Genomic DNA, 19,415 nt, shown 5'->3' with positions numbered 1-19,415 from the left:
GAACCTGGGATGGATAAGAAAAAAGTTAATTTCCAGGAGTGGTGTTTGGCCTAGAGCAGTGGTTCTCAAACTTTTTTTTCGCAGACCACTTAAAAATTACTGAGGGTCTCGGTGGACCACTTAATGATCTTACAAATGTTGCTTGTACCGTTAGCTAACTATTGTAAAGCACTTTGGATTAAAGCGCTATATTAAAAAAACGGAATAATTAACATTTTTTTGTTCTACAAATAAAATATGTTCTACTCATATTTTAAGATCAGTAATCTGACCTTTCTAATGCGATGGATTACGAGTGGTTACGAGTACTTGTGGCACCTTAGAGACTAACACATTTATTTGAGCATAAGCTTTTGTGATGTAGCTTACGAAAGCTTATGCTCAAATAAAAGTGTTAGTCTCTAAGGTGCCACAAGTACTCCTTTTCTTTATACATAGATACCTGCACACTAAGCCACATATAAAAGTTCTGCACCAAATGCCTAAGTATCTAAAAGAGACTGACATCTTTATAGCTCTATTACAATATAGTATTAACTTGAGGTTGTTATTGTTCATCTTTTCTTGCATGTTACAAGCAGCCATTGGTTGAGACCCAGAGCTCCTCACACTGGCTTAGGGAGTATCTGAACCATGCTCTGATGTCTTCTATCTCACATATGTATCAGATTTGTGTAGCCTCATTTTAACTGCTGGGTTTTCTCTTGTGTGCTGTAATGTGAGAATTCATTTCCTTGCTGCTGCTGTTACCAGTAGGAAAAACTTCCATTGTGGTTGTGCAGATTTGAGGACATATGTTCTAGAATATAACAGCCCTTTAAAAAATCCAGTTGTATGTCAGATTTTCTGTCAGCTTTTATATACATGTGTCCAAAATGTTTGTAACTGCTGGTAGTCTCAGAAAACATGCATATGGTGACCCACTTGCCCACATCTACAAGAGAGTTTGGGGCTATTTGAGTTCTCTTTGCTGGTGGCTACAAGGATTTAGAAATCTGGCATTATTTCATTGGAGTTCTCTGTGGAGGAGGTAACATTATGGGCATATTGCAGGGTGTCTGCTCAAGAGCTGTGATCTATGGCTCTTTGAAATTCTCATTGCCATGTTGATGTGCTGCAACATCTATTCAAGCAGGATTCAGAGTTTCATAGAGATAAACTTGTTTGAGATATAAAACACTCGCTGTGTTAAGTGTATCTGGTGGAGTTGTCTCTTTCTGGTCTACACAGATAGTGATTAAAAAAAAACTTAACTGAATGTTCTTCTAGCTTCCCCCTCTACTTGTGATAAAGCTTGAAAATCCTTCCACAGTTGTCTCGATTTTACTTCTCAACCTTCATGGCCTCAATTGCATCTCCCATTCTTCCAGCCAAAGAATAAGTGATGGGACTCTCTTCAACTCCTGTTAACAATGCCACCTGTTTGATTGGAGGGGTTGCTGAGACCAAATTTAAAAAGTTTCTTCTTTCCTTCAACCCACTGGCTGAGCCTGCTGTCTAAATTATGCCAAGGGCCCCTGGATAGCCCAGGATCAGAAGGGCACATAAGTGACTTAATTTAGCTTCCCCTCCTACCAGGCTGCGAGTTCACCCTTTGCATTTTTTATATTCTGTGTGGAATGTTTTTTCTGTTATAAAGAGAGGAACCTGCCGCCATAGCATGAAGATTGCTTTTTCAGGTCATCATATGGTCATAGAATTCCCTTCCCCTCTGTGCTGCAGGTGCATCACCTGAGTCCATTCTAGATGAGCATAGAATTCCAGCTCAGACCTTCCCTCCTCTCAAAAACTGTATCTGAGTCAATTCCAGATAAGCACATAGATACTTTCAGAAAGTGAGTTCAGGGGGAACATGACTGGCATGGATGCTGGGCAAATAACTTGCATCATTAATTTAATCTCTTTCTGTGGGTGAACATGGCAATCATGATGTCATCAAATATTTGCTGTACAATTTCTGCAAATAATTCTTGGGCTGTAGATGGTTTGCAAGCTGCTAATTGGGAGTATTTGATATTCAAAACTTGTAGTTTAAACATTTGTTAGTTTGATAGGACACATTGATTCTGTGTTCCCTTATTTGAGAAGAGTAACTTTGTTAGAATCAGGTTTATAGCATGAAAACCCACTTTCATAATTCGCTCTGTGAAGATTCTTCAACTTTTCCTTAAAATTCACTGTTTCAGTAAATATTCTTTTGCTAGAGCATTCACAGACATTGAACACAAAAAGGAAACAAACCGTCAAAGTGAAAATTTTTTTAAAACCAAGCCTCTGAAGGTACATTTGTGAAAACTGTGTTCAGCATTCACCCAGCTCTGGGGAGGATATGCTTACTGTACTAGGTGTGACAGATATGGTAATTTCCTTGGGAGACCTTATAGAATTAAGTTTAAGTATCTTTGGGGTCCATTGTCTTGAATGAATGGTTTATGTATTGTGGATTGGGATTGTATGTAACCTTTCGAGGGAAGAGATGTGAGATCTGGAGGCTCAAAGAACTATATTAAACCATGTGCCAGACAACAATGCACACTTGAAACAAAATGCATGAAGCAGCTTTCCTGAGGAATATCCATGGGGCAGTTAATGCAAATTCCTCACCCCCACCTTTTTGAAGCTATGCCCTGAGCAGTGGGCCACTGGCTGCTGATCACCTGTTACATGAGGCCAAGACTAAGACCCGAGTTGTATAAAGGAAGAGATTGTGGTAACTTATAATTGTGGGCCATTACACTATTAATAGCCTTAGAACAGAAAACAAAGCAAAGAGGCTGGCCTAGTTAGGCAGTCTGGCTTGCTGGGAATATCACAGTGTAGGCAGCAAACTGTGGAGCTTGGAAAAAACCTCTGGTCAGGAGGGAGAGAGATATGGGTCTCGGCCAAAGAGAGCTGAGAGCTGAGGAGCCAGGAGCCTAGGCTGGGTCCCTTAGTGTATCATGGAGGGGGAATACAGGTGCAGCTGCCCTGAACTGAGACCCAAGCGTATGGGGCAGTGCTGCATTCTACGCCATGCACCTGGTATGGCAGGCAGCTCTGCAAAGCAAAGTTCTTTTTGTGGGTGGAGTCTGAAGGTAAATCTGGTGAACATGGAAATCTGCTTCATTTTCTTCTCTTCTGAAGGCTGCACAGAAAGGCCCATCTGCATGCAGAAATTGTGAATTTGTTACTGAATTCGGAGACATCGATGTCAGCTGCTCTTAAATCAAGATAAGTGTCTTCCCAAGGGCCTTGCAATTCTTTAAGTAAATTGAACTAGTTAAATTGGTAGAATATCAGTGTGGCATCAGCCTAAAGGCCATTTGATATGGACAAAAACTCAACCCAGGATCCTCTCCTCACTTCCATTAACTGAGGGATCCCTCTCCCTGTCTGACACTAATTCACATGCCCTTATCTAACATTTCACAGATGGCAGTTACCTATAAATCCCAACCTGGAGCTCTAAGCCCTTCTGTTTGTTCCAGCTGTGGTGTTTTTTCCTACCATCAGAGTGTCTCCCACACTGAGAAATAACTGCTTAGCACAAAGTAGCACTGATATGCAGGAACATGATCAGGGCACAGGTAAATATAAGATTCCAGCTATTGTACTATCAGAATAAAAGTGCTGAGTCTTGAGAAAGGTAGGGGTGGAAGTTGGTTGGGGATGGATAATGTATTCCAAACAAGATACAGAGGGTGGGGGTTACTCTCACTACAATCCGTGGACACAAGAATATAGTGTGTCCATTCTGGAAATGGGGAGTTGCTCACATAGGGATTGATCTGACAGTCTGATGCTCACAGACTGACCCTTATGCCAGCATAAAGTCCCGCTGAAGTCACTGAGGCTCACATCGGGGTAGGAATCTGCTCGTGTGAATCAGATTGCAACATCCTGCACATAGTCCCCATTAAAATTGTTTCAGACATGGAGGGAACTCCAGAAGTAAAATATGAGGCTAAACCAGAACAAGGGTTGGATTCCTGTGCCCACCAGAACTCCATTCTCTTTCTGCCCCTAGAGGCATGTTCTGTACTGTACCTGAAGAAGGGCTACCTTGAGGACAAAGCAATGCAAGTCGAAAGATCTAGTTTCATTTCCATCTCTGCCACCGACTCACTAAAGCAGGTCACTTAACCCTCCTGTGCTGCCTTTTCTGAATGTGTGCAATGGGGATACCTCCCTCCCTCAAGGGAATGTGTGAAACTTTATTCATTAATGATCATAAGGTATTCTGAGATCTTCAGAGGTAAAGTATTATTATTACTTATGGGTGTGAATACAAACTACGGTGTAACCCTGGCATTGTGCTCTCAGTCCATGTGTTTACAGCTATGTTCTGGGCTGTACTGCTCAGTGGGATGGGACAGAAGGCACAGCAGAGTAGGAGGTGGGGATGAAAACTGGAGGTAAACTTTTTTGAGCCTTCCAGATCCTTCCTGTTTAGAGGCCAGCAGTTTAGGCTCCCAACATATATTAGAGCAACTCCAGGGTTTGCTGTAATTTATGGCAGCATCTCCCACAGCTGCTTATGGGTCCTCTATGACACAGAATAGCCACAGGTTTCAGAGTAGCGGCCGTGTTAGTCTGTATTCGCAAAAAGAAAAGGAGTACTTGTGGCACCTTAGAGACTAACAAATTTATTAGAGCATAAGCTTTCGTGAGCTACAGCTCACTTCATCAGATGCATTCAGTGGGAATAGCCACACTGTATACAGCCATAATGCTAGTGGTGGTTACAGTATTTGGGCTGTATACGCAGCCCTATGCTGATCCTGCACTTAAGAAATTCTCCTTGGGGCTGTTGCAGCTTCTATACAGCCCTTGTTTACTAGTAGACAGTTTAGTAGACCTTGTTTACCAGTGTACAGAAGCTGGAGCAGTCACATCTAGCCATTGGTCACTTTGTCTGTTGCAGTTGGAACATAGTTTATATCAACAAGAAACTCTTCCCTTTCAATTAATAAATTTCAAGGCCAGAAGGGACCATTGTCATCATCTAGTTTGAACTCCTGTATAACACAGGCCAGAGAACTTCCCCAAAATAACTCCTAAAGCAGATCTTTGAGAAGAACATCCAGTCTTGATTTAAAAATCAGCAGTGATGGAGAATCTACCTGAGGCATCAAGTTGCTTCTATTAATCCTAAAATTTACCATAACCCCCAACTCCCCTCATGCCCCCCCAATTCTGAAGCTAACAATTATCTGTGCTTTCACACACAGTTCTTTCCCATTTAAAGTGATTGGAGGAGATGGGGTGGGACCATGGGATAATAGATTGGAGGGATTGCAGGCTGGTGGGGAGTGGAGTTAGAGGGCAGGTGTCAGAGACAGACATGAAGTGAAAAGCTGCTCTGTAAACTGCTGACCTAGTGTTTGGATCTTATGCTGAACTCTTTGGCAGGCCTCCCAACAGGGTCGGGTTTAAAATAAATTCTTGGTTCCATGACAAAACTATAGTTCCAGTCAAACAGCTTCGCTAAATCAACTGATTGTTTCCCTTCCCAACCCACCCCATTCCTACAAATATCTATCTTTTTCAGGGATGTGGAGAAAGAGAGGGAACTGTATAGTATTTTTTATAAATAAGCTGAGGGTCATGTGATATCTGTTTGATATTAGATATGCCAGAGATGTAGTTGGTTGGCCTAAGGGGAACTTACAAAGTGTAAGTAATACCAATGCTTGTAGGCATTCTATTCTGTTTACCCTTTGCACCTTTTGAGGAAGGAAGTAATAATTCTTTGTTACAAAGGTGCTGTTTGTGTCCCTGCAAATGTATGCTGTCCTAGGCTCCCAAATGGAAACTCATACCCATGCCAAAATTGAGTTGGAACTGTGGTTGAGGACCCAGGGATCTCAAAGATCTGCCAATCTAAGTGCCTGGATTACCTGGTTCTACTCAGAGCAAGATGCAGGAAGCCAGGCCTGTCACTGGTGGGGTGCACTTAGGGGGACTAAAAGGAGTCTAAGGCATAGTCCTCCCTCTGTCGGTGGCAGGACTAATATACCTAACAAAGTTCTTATCTCACGTCTCTACCCGGGCAGTCTATCCACCCATGGCCAGAGCTGAGGTTCTCCATGAATTCCCTTCCCCCTGATTTTTTGAGCTAAGAGCATGGGGCTTGTTAGCTCAGTAAACATTTTTCAGTAAATGACATGAATAAATCCATTTCCTCTCCTCCATCTAGTTCGTTATTTAAGGGGAGCAGATGATTAAATCTAGTACAGCTGTTTTTAATTTTCTGTCAGGCAGAAAGAATGCAGCCAAGCAGGATCTGTCAAACCTCAGTATTTGTATTTATCAGCATCTTGTGGAAAACAGAGAAGCCAGCTGCATGGAAACATCTGTCTTCTCCTGCTTCACTTTCCCTATTTTTGGATAATTTTAGTACTTCTAATTATGGAGGATGGAGCTGGTATAGGGAGCTGTTGCTTTTTCATTCAATCACCTGCGTGTATTCACCTAACAGAGCACCTGGGCACCACCAGGGAAATGGGGGATGTAGTCAGACCCTCTTCAGAACAATATTGGTCACTCAGATATTTCTGACGTGAGCGACCCCTTTTTCTGCACCCCTCCTTGCTTCCTGTCAGCCTACACTGCCTACAAAGACAGGCTCAAGAGAGAGGGCCAAATTCTCTGATGGTGTAACTCCACTGAAGTCACCTAATTACACTAGCAGAGAACTTGGCCTGTTGGTTGCTCACAGAAGAGAGGAAAAGGGGTGGGCCTCTGGAGCAGAGAGAAAGATAAAGTGCTTCCTTGCCTTCAGGTGGTACTATGCTCAACTGCGTGAAAACGGGAGCTGTTAGTTCTCTGGGAGCTTTCTGAATTTAAGAGACAGTCTTGGGTCAAAAAGACAAAGATCTCATTGCTTTGTATTTATTAACTAATTTCTCCCTCTGTGCCTGCTAGCGTGCCTAGCCTTTTGCTTTTGATATCAGAAGACCAATGAACTGTCTTCCTTGGTAGCAGTGTTGGGAAACAGTTTGTAATTGACTGGATCAAGCTGCCCACTCCTTCCACAATTTCCTAGAAGGTCCAGTGTGATGAGAAAGATTCTGGAACCTTGTAGGATACCCTCTAGTGTTTAAAGGAGATCCAGATAAGAGGGCCTTGAAGTTGTATGATGATGCAGTATTGAATCATCCTGTGGAGATGGGATACACTATGGCAAAGAGAAGGGGAGCACGGATGTTTCTGAAAGGAATTTCTGCCCCCAAGCAGGCTCCTAGCTAGCCAAGCAAAAGGAAGCGTGTATGTGCAATGGGGCTGTGTATGTTAGGAAGAGGAGTGGGGGTGCTTCCCCACCCCCTTCTCTATAAATGCTGTCATTTAGACTTGAGTGAAGTTGAAAATCTGGATTGATTATAAAAATGGTGGGTTCATGGCTGTTCCCTGGGGAAAATGTATAATAACCAGTGTCATTTCCAGCATTTGAGATAATTTTGGAGATGGTTCAGAAGCAGGAAAATAAAAGCAATCGTATTTACTGTGCTAGAGGGAAGTTATGTTCTACTGAAATATCAACATATGTACATCAAAACCAGAGCAGGCTCCCTGTTGTACAGCAACCCCACCAGGAGCAACCCCCTGCAACAAGCCATAGCATGACGGGCACAACATGTGAGCCCTGCCTCAGTTTCCCCTCTCCTGTAACCCCATAACTGCACTTCAGGTCTTCTCTCTCAGTACCCCTCCCTGAGGCTCACTTATTATAAAACTTGCACAAAATAGTCCATAACAAAAGTCCCAGAATAAAATCCATTCATCACACCCCATGTAAATAGTCATTAAGATCACCCAATGTCTCATCCCATGGCACCCCACATCGCAGACCTTTTGGCTACGCCTGGACTCTGTCAGTCCCCTCCTGTCCCTGGACAACCACCTCAGCTCTTCCAACTGGAGTTCAACCTGCACATCCCACCAGGAACCTCTACCACCTCTCTGCTGGGAGCGTGTTTGCTGGGAAGCATCCCTCACTCCCCTGGCCCTTTCACAGTTTCTCTGGATCCTGCTCTCTGGCCCTGGAGAAGTCAGCAGGTAAGCTCTGCCACTGCTCCCCTGCTTTCAGCTCTCTCCAGGCCCTGGCACCAGTTCTCTGGCTTAAAGCCAGCAGGAAACCCCTCTGCTGCTTTCTGACTTTCAGTTCTCCAGCCTTGTCTCTCTGGCTTGGGGACACCAACCAGCAAACCCCTCTTGAAGCTCTCCTACCTCCAGCCTTCTCCCAGGAACTACAAACAACCTCCTGCCTCTGGTGGCTCTCACCTTCTGCCCTTCTCCTTGACAGATCCAGACCTAAACTCACCTAGTCTCCCCTTCTGTAGGGCCCCAGGTACCTTCTTATAAGCCCAATTCATTGACCAAATTGCAGTGTACTGAGAAGGCATGGGTCCTCTGGTCCTGCTCCCTCTTCAACAGCCAGTGTCCTCGTGATATTACCCCACCTCTATACAAAGCAATATTGGGGCTGCTGTCTTCATTTATCTAAACCAGGTTCTCTCAAGCTCCCTTCTTCCTACCCACCCACGTCTCCCAACATCAATATCTCACTTTAATAGGTATTTTATTGCAGTAATTTGACACTAGATAAGAAGGATGTTTTTACTTGTGCTTTCAAAGTTTTCTTTTTCCATCCTCTTTCCTCTGTCTGCCTCTCGCTTTTCCCTCCTTCCGTTCTCTTCTGTTTTCTGTCATCCTCATTCATTTCCATCTGACTCAGCATTCTCCCCTTTACCTCCCCAGAGAGTAGCAGGCAATAAATGTGGAGATGTTTAATGTGTAACTTTTAAGCAGGATCAGAGTTGGATTCATTGGAAGTACTTTGTTTTAAATTATTTCCATACTGAACCACTCTTTTTAAAGCCCAGTATAAGGAGGAACTAATTACAAGTTTGGGTTTCATACTAATGAGTCTGATAAACAGAAAAATAATTTGCATGCAAAATAATTCAAGAAGTTATAAATAGGAAGGTTTGGGATGATACAATCAGGTTACATTGCCCACTGTTACTCATTCTGTAGATCTGTAATACTCAGACTTGGGCTCAGGAGCTGCAAGTGGCTCTTTAATATGTCTCCTCGCTCATTGCACCACGTGATATTAAAACACCATGTGATTTAATTATTAACCAATCAGAGTGAATACTTCGTCAGAATAACCAAGGGGAAAAAAATAAATAGTAAATGAAACAATGAATTCACATTACTGCAACTCTTTTGGGTAATGTTGATCACTAATTTGGCTCTTGAACCACTGAGGTCTGAGTATCACTGTCCTAGATGCTTTCTCTGATGTACTATTGGGATTGTGTTCCTGCCTGGGCTTATGAAAAGCACATTCTACCTTTTGCTTTACATATAATCCTGTGCCCTGCAGAGCAGTCTGTCTGCAAACAGTCAATTGCGGGATCAGGGCCCTGCATAATCTATACTGCATGCCACTGTGAGCAAACAACCAATTCTGTGTTTGCCACTTGAATAGCCTTAATAAAATGTCCAGAAGACTGTAATTAATTCCATCTCTGTTATTACAGCCATAACTGGCCCCTAAAATTAATCTGCCTTTTGGGAATAGCCTTCAGACAGAAGGAAACAAATCTTACAATAGGTCTAAGAGGAGAAGCACCAGCCTGTTCCATTCAGAGCAATGATGAAAACTGTCATGACTTTGGAAAAGTGAGGTGCTATCCCTATCTAGATAGCTCCCAATGACTTGTCAGCCTGGGGATTGTAATGCTTCCATGCCATTTACCCAACTGAACCTCTTAGGAATTGGTAGCTGATATTGGAGTCTCCAAATGGATCATGCTGCTTATAACATTTTGACATCATTTGCTTCTTATAACTTTTCCTTACATGCATGTAACCTACAGGTGGTTTATATTTATATTTATTTATTATATATTTATAACCTTTGCACATCTTTATTGAACAACGTGTTGTATTTTGTGGAGGCTCACTAGTTACAGGTGGGCAGTCTGGACTTCTGGTTTTGGTGGGACAGTATTGGTTTTTGGATGGGATTGTCCTGGAAGGCATGAAGAGCATCCCAAAATATCATTGACACTGATACTAATCTCAACATGTTGTTGCCATTGATGGTTATGCCACAACACTGTGATGCAACACACACGTCATGATGCCACTTTGTCTTGGAAGAGAGCCTTTACTTTATTCACTCTGTACTCTTTTAAAAGATGATTTTTTCTGCTCACTCAGGGTAAGCACTACCTTCACTGAGTAACTGTATAATGTTATAGATGTTGCCCAGTCCAACATCCTTTCCCTTTCATACTACCTTGTTACTCTTCCGTGTATTATTTGTATTGGCAGACATCTCATGTACTTCATGTACAAGGCTGCTCTTGAGATAATTAATAAGGCTGCACAGAGGCATGCAGGAACCCTTTCTAGTTACGCAAGCTGGGCTGTGCAAAATCCCTTTCTCCCAGGGATGTGGTGAGCTAGCATTCTTAGGGCTAACTGACAATTTCTTCCACACTTCCTTCTTTGTGCCCTGGAAAGGCAGAGATGCTAAACCACAGTGTCTATAAAAAGATTCTCATCAGAACAAATAATAAAATAGGTCCACTTTTGAAAAGGAATTGCCTTTAATTTTCTAAGTGAACAAAAATGGTGGGGTTAGGTTGAGAAGTGTATCCATGTTAGGTTGAGATGTGTATCCAACAGTATCTCCCCTGACCTAGTTCCAGGTGCCTGGCAAATGCTGGACTGGAACTGGCTGTAGCATGGAGGAACTACCAAAGCTGCCAGTCTGAAATAGTTGGAACTTGTCAAGTCACTGAGAGCTTTGTCAGCTGGCAATGCCAACCTGTCAGTCAGGAGGCAAATATTTAGTGGAAAGAACTGGTGTGAGATGCTCCACTCCACTCGTCCTCACAGACACAGCCTACAGTAGGCAGGAAAATCTCACTTCAGTCAGAAACTTGTGGAGAGTTCTGGGTAGCTGTGTCAGATGACAAGGAGCCTTCTGGACTGCAGATAATAGCCACAGGATGCATCCTTTTCCCTGGCAAGTTGAGAGATTCACACCGGGGAGCCTTATTCATTAACAATGTTCAACCATTCTGCAGTGAGTGACATCCATGAAAAGGTTAATTTGGAAAAGATAGCTTTCAGAAGCTGTTGGAAATGGTGGTGTGCCTCCAGGATCAGCCATTCAGACTTTGAAGCTTGTTTCATTAGCTGAATGTGTGATCACTTATTAGACTGCTGCCTAGTTTTAGGATGGGATTCTGGAGAAGCACGGAGAACTTTCTCTTCTCTGTATGTAGTTCAACTAAACTCTTTTTCATCTCTACTGTTACATTTCTAACTCCTCTGGATTCCTAATGGCTGTGATTGCTTCAAATGCAGCACATTTCATGAACTTCTGAAATGATTTTTCAGACTTTCACTGTGTCTTGAGGATCATTAAAGATATTGCTATTTAAAAGTAAGGTTTGCTATCCTCGCCATCTTGTGGCTTCTAATCCAGTTATCCTGCAAAGAAATACAAATGCTGAATTTTTTATGTTGCATTAATTAATATTCTCTTGTACCAAAATGCTTTGATGTCATTAACATGGGAGTTTGGCTGCACAGCTGGATTAAGGAAGAGAAGGGAGTGGAGAGGGGAAAAATTCTTTAAAATCCAAACCAAAATACCTGTGAGAACTAAGGAACCAGAAAATTACACAAACTAAATTATTTTGCTTAACTGCACTCTCTCTTTCCCTTCTCCATATTTTCCACTGAGATGGAATTGTAACAGTCTTCTAAATGATGCCCTGGCCTAATGACACCTATTTAGAGATTCCTCAAGCTGTCAGTCTGTCTCTCCATTGTACATGATGGAGTCTGCATCTCGGCTGCTTTTCAGTTTCTCTCCTGCTAACTCTTCTATCAATCTGAGAAAATAATGGGCCAGATTGTGGTATTTTTACTAATGTGAGTAGTTCTTTTAACTTCAATAAGACCACTTAACTGAGTCAGTGCTCACCGGGAGACAAAGGGCTGCATAACCTGGCCCATAAGATTCCTGAGTGGACCTGAGAGGTTATAACCATGGCATTGTAGCAATATTATATGAGCAGTAAAATTAGTTTTTATCATTGAAATGTATAACTCAACTGTTCTGTCAGCCTCATCCTACAGCAAAAACATTTCTGTACTTGGGCTGAGTAACAGCTGTCAGTTGGTCTCCTGGCAATGGCATATTGCTGCGACCACAGACAGTACAAGACCACTGTGTATTTCTATATGTGTAGTGCCACAGCAGCTAATGAGATCACAATAGCCAGATGAAAAACAAACACAATCTTACACTTAAAGACAAGTTTAAAGACAAGTTTAGCCTGTGCTTCATGCCACTTTAATTGTCTCACGTGGGGATGAGGTAGTCTAACCATCAATATTTATCACAAATATTCAGCTTAGCCTGCTGCCTGAAGGTCTAGCCTTGCCACTTCATAATTATCTACAAAACCTGGACTGGGAAGAGAGCAAAGGAGTTGGCCCACTGAATTATTCTCAGGCAGTAGTGAAGATATTACAAAAAGTATCTAATTTCAGTGTGGATCAAATACTCCTCAGCAAATATGTGATTTAATGAATCTTGTTAGTTTTCATCAAATTTATTCCATGAAAATTGTTTTTTGCACCATTTGACTAACTTGTGAAGCTGACCAAATGCTACTCAACCAGCATGTTACTTGAGGAGAAGTGGCAACATCCATTAATAACTTATGATATAGATATTAACATATACACATACACACTTTTTATTTTGCTTTGTTTAAATGCAGAATAGGATACTTCTTCATGGATGGGTCTGTGATGTACAGTTATTTGTATAGTGCCATCAGCGAGCAAGGTGCTATACAGACAAGGGCTCTGCTTCAAAAGAACATACCCACTGAAACTCTAATTCAAATCTACTCTGTCTTTCAAACAATATTAATAGAATTAAAAAAAAAAGAGCTGTCTGCTTGTTAGGGTTGGCAGGTATTCAGGGACAAAGCCTTATCTTCAACTTTTCCAAATACACATTTAGGGAAAATTTGACACTGAAAAAAGTGCAATAGGGAGGAGGGCAAAGGAGGGATTGATGTGGAGAAAACAAGGAATTAAATGTGTCAGCTAGCTCTGCATTCCCCAGTAAAGTACATTACAATCCACTCATGTCTAATGCACTTTGACACACATGGGATTGTACATGAGCTTGGCAGTGTTGATCAGAAGGGACATTTAACTTTTAAAAACATTGAATGAGGGAGTTTCCTAAGTGTGAAGTGGTGGAAGTTACAGATAGAAAAGGGTAGACTGCCAATTCTTTCTTTAATAGCTGGACAAAAGAAGGTGCTAGCTTCTTGAGTTCTAAGTAACTGCCCTATGAGACCTAGTGGGCAATGAGGTCTGGGGTATGCAGATCCCTGAAGGTTTTATATGAAAATGATTAATAAAACATTGTGCCTAGCTCATCCGGAATGTAGCTTCATGGATTTCAGTGGAATTATCCCAGGGATGAATTTGGCCCACTATGTTGAGGCATTGGGATTCAATTCGGGGAGGACAGGAAAGGGGTGATGTGACCAAAGGAGGAGCCAGGAGTTTGGCCGATGTGTTTTGGATACACAAAAGGGAACATGGACCATTTTCAGGAAGCGGGGTAGAATCATGAGTGTGGCAGTGATGAAGCCTCTTCCTCATGCTGGTGAGGATAGCATCTTAATCCCAGCAATTTTTCCTAGGTGATGAGAAGCCAAAGGACTGGTGGCTGAATATGTTGATATATGCTCAGGATCCAGACTTGCACCAGGATCCTTGCACACTAACGGGCAGAATAAAAGGGCATTTCCATGGGAAATGCTGGGCCTGATTCTGCCCTCTTTATTAGGACAACACTCCAAATGAAGTCAACAGGAGTTTTTCCTGTGAACTGTGGTGTCAGCCCTCTATGATTTAACACGTGTCCTACTCCAACATGTGTGCAACATGGTAGGTCTGAGCAGTACAGAGCCAGATCATTAGAACAGTGATGACATGGTAAATACATGGTGGCTCTGTAGGCTCTTGTGGTAATGTAGGTTAAGTTTAGCATTACCTGGTGTTAACAGAGGAACTAGTTTCATGACAGCATAAAACAGCTGACCCATGAAACTCTGTTTATTTCCTCCATATGTGCCTGCTCACCTCTGGATATCAGATTACTTCAGTACTGAAAAATCTCTATGAAGCGAGGGGAATTCAGAGAATCACTAGGCTATCGTATTAGCCCACATCATTTGCCACACACACGAGGTGAAAAAACAGGTGTAAAATATTGCAGATGTGCTCTATGTTTAATCAACTACATTGTAAAAGCAATGTAGAGCCTAATCCAAAATGTACTCAGGTGAGTGGAAAGACTCCCTTTAAATTCCAGTGGGCTTTGATCAGGTTCATGCAACTATATAAACATTGCAAAATTGGCCAGTTTTATAAAACCATATTATGACACAATGTTTTTTAGACTAGAAAAAGTTCAAGCATATTCTGTTATGTATAGAATTTCAGATATTCTAAAATTAGGACAATTTTGTGAGAGTTAAGCACCAGATTTTCAAGATCTCAGCTAAGAACTAGCCTGGATTTTCTAAGGAGTTTAGCATGTTGAATTGAATGAGGCTTCTCATGTGCGGAAAGGGAAGCATGTGCTTAAATGGTTGCAAAATCAGTTATAAGGCTCTCCTTTTTTATCTGTCCATGGTTTTTATCGTCCGTGTTTTTCTGCAATGAGAGATTTTGTATATCATTCTAATTCTATTTTTTAAAATTAAAGTTAAAATTAATGAATTTTTAACTTAATAAGAACATAAGAACAGCCATACTGGGTCAGACCAAAGGTTCATCTAGCCCAGTATCCTGTCTTTGGACAGTGGCCAATGCCAGTTGCCCCAGAGGGAATGAACAGAACAGGTAATCATCAAGTGATCCATCCCCTGTCACCTATTCCCAGCTAATAGCCATTCATGGACCTATCCTCCATTAATTTATCTAGTTCTTTTTTGAACCCTGTTATAGTCTTGGCCTTCACAACATCCTCTGGCAAGGAGTTCCATAGGTTGACTGTGCATTATGTGAAAAAATACATCCTTTTGTTTGTTTTAAACCTGCTGCCTATTAATTTCATTTGGTGACCCCTAGTTCTTGTGTTATGAGAAGTAGTAAATAACATTTCCTTATTTACGTTCTCCACACCAGTCATGATTTTATAGACCTCTATCATATTCCCCCCTTAGTTGTCTCTTTTCCGAGCTGAAAAGTACCAGCTTTATTAATCTCTCCACATGTGGCGGCTCTTCCATACCCCTAATCATTTTTGTTACCCTTTTCTGAACCTTTTCCAATTCCAATATACATCTCTTTTTGAAATGGGGCGACCACATCTGCACGCAGTAGTCAAGATTTATATAGAGGCAATATGATATTTTCTGTCTTATTATCTATTCCTTTCTTAATGATTCCCAACATTCTGTTCGCTTTTTTGACTGTCTCTGTACATTGAGTGGATGTGTTCAGAGAACTATCCACAATGACTCCAAGATCTTTCTTGAGTGGTAACAGCTAATTTAGACCATCATTTTGTATGTATAGTTGGGATTATGTTTTCCAATGTGCATTATTTTGCATTTATCAACATTGAATTTCATCTGCCATTTTGTTGCCAAGTCACCCAGGTTTGTGAGATCCTTTTGTAGCTCTTCACAGTCTGCTTGGGACTTAACTATCTTGAGTAGTTTTGTATCATCTGCAAATTTTGCCACCTCATTGTTTACCTCTTTTTCCAGATCATTTATGAATATGTTGAATAGGACTGGTCCCCATACAGACCCCTGGTAAACACCACTATTTATTTCACTTCATTCTGAAAACTGACCATTTATTCCTACTTTTTGTTTCCTATCTTTTAACTTGTTACCAGTCTATGAGAGGACCTTCTCTCTTATCCTATGACAGCTTACTTCGCTTAAGAGCCTTTGGTGAGGGACCTTGTCAAAGACTTTCTGAAAATCTAAGTACACTGTATCCACTGGAATACACAGCCAAAATCAATTTCTATCTTTCTGATCCTATAAATGGAATTAGTATAGTGTACAGCCTAATTAATAAGTACTGATTTTTCTCTTTGGAGTGTCTTTAGGTGTATGTATTATATAGCGGGTGTCTACTAAACTCCCATTATCATTAAGGGTGTGTCAGAACTTGCTCATAAAGGTCTGAACAAAAATTTAAGCATAAGTTTTTTCCATGCTTTTTGCACAAGGTTGTTTTGTGTGTGGAAAGTTTGAACACAGGGAACTACAGAAACAGACAAGGAAGTTAAAGGGAAGGGAGAAACCTGTGCTGACCTTTACACAGGTGTGGAGTCTGTGGGACACTATACAAATGTAAGGAACCTAGTGGATGGTGCCCCTTTGCAAGATAAGTGCCTGTTGGATTCAGGGACAGATTAAAGTAACAATAACAAATGGGAAGAGGCTAAAGCAGTGCTGTGAATTAAGTTTGAAAATACAAGATTTTTTTTTTTAAATTTTGGGACTAAAGCAGATAACCTGGGAGGAGAGGCGAGCTGTGGGAAAGTAGTGAGGGTGAGGGAAAGATTTGAAGGCAGGGTGAGGATGGCTTGTGGCCAAGGAGAGGGAGGTCTCACAGGTAGATAGGATGGCATGAAGACACAAGTGGGAGGAGACATGTCAGAATGGGTGGGTCATGAGGTGGAAAGCAAGGATGCCCCAGGGCTCAGCTGTAGGCCTGGACAATTGTGCAGCATCTTGAAAATAATGCTATTTATGGTGATGTCCCTCAGTGTGGGAAAGAATCAGGATCTGATTGTAACAAACAAGAAGATTCTTTATGGAGGCCACTGGACACAGACAAGGCCCTATAGTTCTCTTTGGCTTTCTAAGATTCCAGACTAAATAAATATAGCCTGTAGTACCATCACACAGAGTCTCCATAAATCCCAGCCTAGTCTAAGCACTCATGGGAAGGACTATTAAGGACAAAGAGTTCAGACTTGATGCAGAAAGGCCAATGAAGGTACAAACGAAAGGAGACAAAATGGCCATAAGAGTGGGTGGAAAAATAATCACTTTAACTGCAGCACATAGGAAGTATTGAAGAGGACTACGTTGGGGAGAGATGTATTTTCTTCATTTAGATGTAATCATGATATAAAATCATACCTAAGCATTGCTGTGCATGATCCTTCAAATGATTGTAGCTTAAATATGGGACAGAAAGAATTATAGGGACTTGATATGGGGTGCAGTACACTAGGCACCAAAAAAAGGATATCCCTTAAAGGGACTGTCCTGGGGTGATGACTCATTGGTGCAGCGCCTCCTGTCGGTCATCCTGAGAATTAGCTCCTCCAGCCAGGAGTGCCCTCTGCAGGCTGGTGTCTCACCTGCCACCAGCCCCCCTGTGTTCCTCCCAGACCCCAATGCCATTTCCCCAGGGGTTCTGCCTATCACAGTACCCCCTTGCTCTGGGTCTCACCTCCCAGGGAAACCCCAACCCTCTACCCCCAACTTTGCCTCAGTGGCCACTGCCATTCATTATCTAGCCCCCGCTCCCTGGGGCAGACTGCAGTCTATGAACCACTCATCATTGGCAAGGAGGGTTGGACCAGCAACCTCTGCCTGTCTCTGGGCTGCCTCTCTGCAGTCCCATTACCTTTTTATAGGCCTTTCACTAGGCCTGCAGCTTTGCTAGGCTGGAGCTCCCCAGCTCCCTCTGCCCTTCCCCAGCACAGCTCCATTTCAGGTACCCTGCTATACCTTTTGTGTGTCCTTAACTAGGCCTGCAGGTTTGCTTGGCTGGAGCTCCCCAGCTCCCTCTGCCCTTCCCTAGCACCGTTCCACCCTAGGTACCCTTCTAGAAAGCTAGAGAGAATGTCTGTCTTTACTTCTGGCCCACAGCGCTCTTATAAGGGCCAGCTGAACCCTGATTAAGCTGGCCACAGCTGTGGCTGCTTTCCCAGTCAGCCTTCTTTTCCTCTCTGCAGCCCTCTCTGGGGCTGCTTTATCCCCTTCTGGCTTGAGTGGGGTTACCACCCTGCTACAGGGACAGACACACTCAGAACTGTGGACTTTATGAACTTTCATTGACTTTTTCCATGTTTTGCTTGTTAATGATAGAGGTTTGGGGCTTTATTGTTGGAGATGCTAATCTTTGCTGTGTTTTTAAATATACTTTAAAAGATGTATTTGTATACTGGGAGACAGTGTGGCCTAGTGAGTAGGGTACTGGACTGGGACTCGGGAGCCCTGGCATCTATTCTTGGCTTTCTGAGTGGCCTGGGAAAATCACTTAACCTCTTCGTGACTCATTTTCCCAGTCTGTAAAAAAAAGAAAAAGAAAAAAAAAAGATACTTTTTTGTAAAGCACTCTGAGATTTACTGATGAGAAACATAAGATCTAGTGTTATTAAAAATAATGATTATTCTTAGATCTATGTGTCATGTGAGGCAATACATAATGGGACACATTTTCAAAACATCTTAGAGCATTGACTGCTGGGTAATTTTTAAAATCTGTCTGGAAGTGCGATGGTGGGAGTTGAGCACTTTGTAATCTGGTCCCTGTTTTAGTGCCTAAATGGAAGTTGAGCTCTTTTGAAAATCTGGCCCCATTTGTAGGTGCTGAGCACCTAAAAATCTGATCCTATATGAAATGTATAGGTTTTTATTTTATATATGGGTCCTTCTGCTTTTAGAAAGGCAGGCACATTCAGTCTCAAGTCTCCAGAGTGCGTTGCTGCTCCGAGAGCTTGCAGAATGGAAAGGAAATCAAAAGCTGTTTCAATTATTTAAAAGAAAATATTTATGATTATAACTGACCTCATCAATCTTTCTCTGCTCTGGCAACCTTAGCAAAGCTGGAGAAGTAAAGCTGGTATCTTGCAAGAGTGAAAGGTACTGTAATTCAAGGGAACCTGAAAGGAGCCCAACCTGAAAAGAATCATTTACCCTTGCTATGGCTCAGAGGAAGTGGATGGGTAATTCACTTCGCTTTTTTGTCCCTGGAGAGCTGCAGCCGAGCTAAAATAGAACCCTCACAACACAGAGCTGTCTCTACTGGCTAGTGCAGGGGAATGTGAATCAGGATTCATAGGTTCTGCTCCTGTTTCCACCAATAATTCAAAGAGTGCCTAATTCAAAACCCTCAAGTTAATGAGCATCTTTCCACTGAATTCAGTTGGCACTAGATCAGGTTCAGAGCCCCTCCGTGCCTCAATTTACCCATTTGTAAAGTGGGTAATATACAATTTCTATTCCTCACAGGCAATTGAGAGGCTCAGTTAATTAGTGTATGTAAAGTGCTTTGAGACCCTCAGTTGAAACTCAGGACAATCTTTCAGCTAGTGTGAG

General features: G+C 42.1%; 1 long non-coding RNA gene across 1 annotated transcript in view; it reads left to right on the top strand.

The window, feature by feature from the left end:
* The first annotated feature begins 5,613 nt into the window (after window positions 1-5,613).
* The window catches only part of LOC122461111, a 67,512-nt gene continuing 53,710 nt past the window's right edge, over window positions 5,614-19,415 (top strand). The window contains exon 1 of the long non-coding RNA XR_006282849.1: window positions 5,614-5,655. This is a non-coding gene — a long non-coding RNA (uncharacterized LOC122461111). The remainder of the gene's footprint in view (window positions 5,656-19,415) is intronic.

Source organism: Dermochelys coriacea, chromosome 7 (assembly GCF_009764565.3).
Source record: "Dermochelys coriacea isolate rDerCor1 chromosome 7, rDerCor1.pri.v4, whole genome shotgun sequence".
NCBI classification, from domain to species: domain Eukaryota; kingdom Metazoa; phylum Chordata; order Testudines; family Dermochelyidae; genus Dermochelys; species Dermochelys coriacea.
The sequence above is the reverse complement of the archived record's forward strand: the minus strand, read 5'-3'. Positions and strand labels throughout refer to the sequence as shown.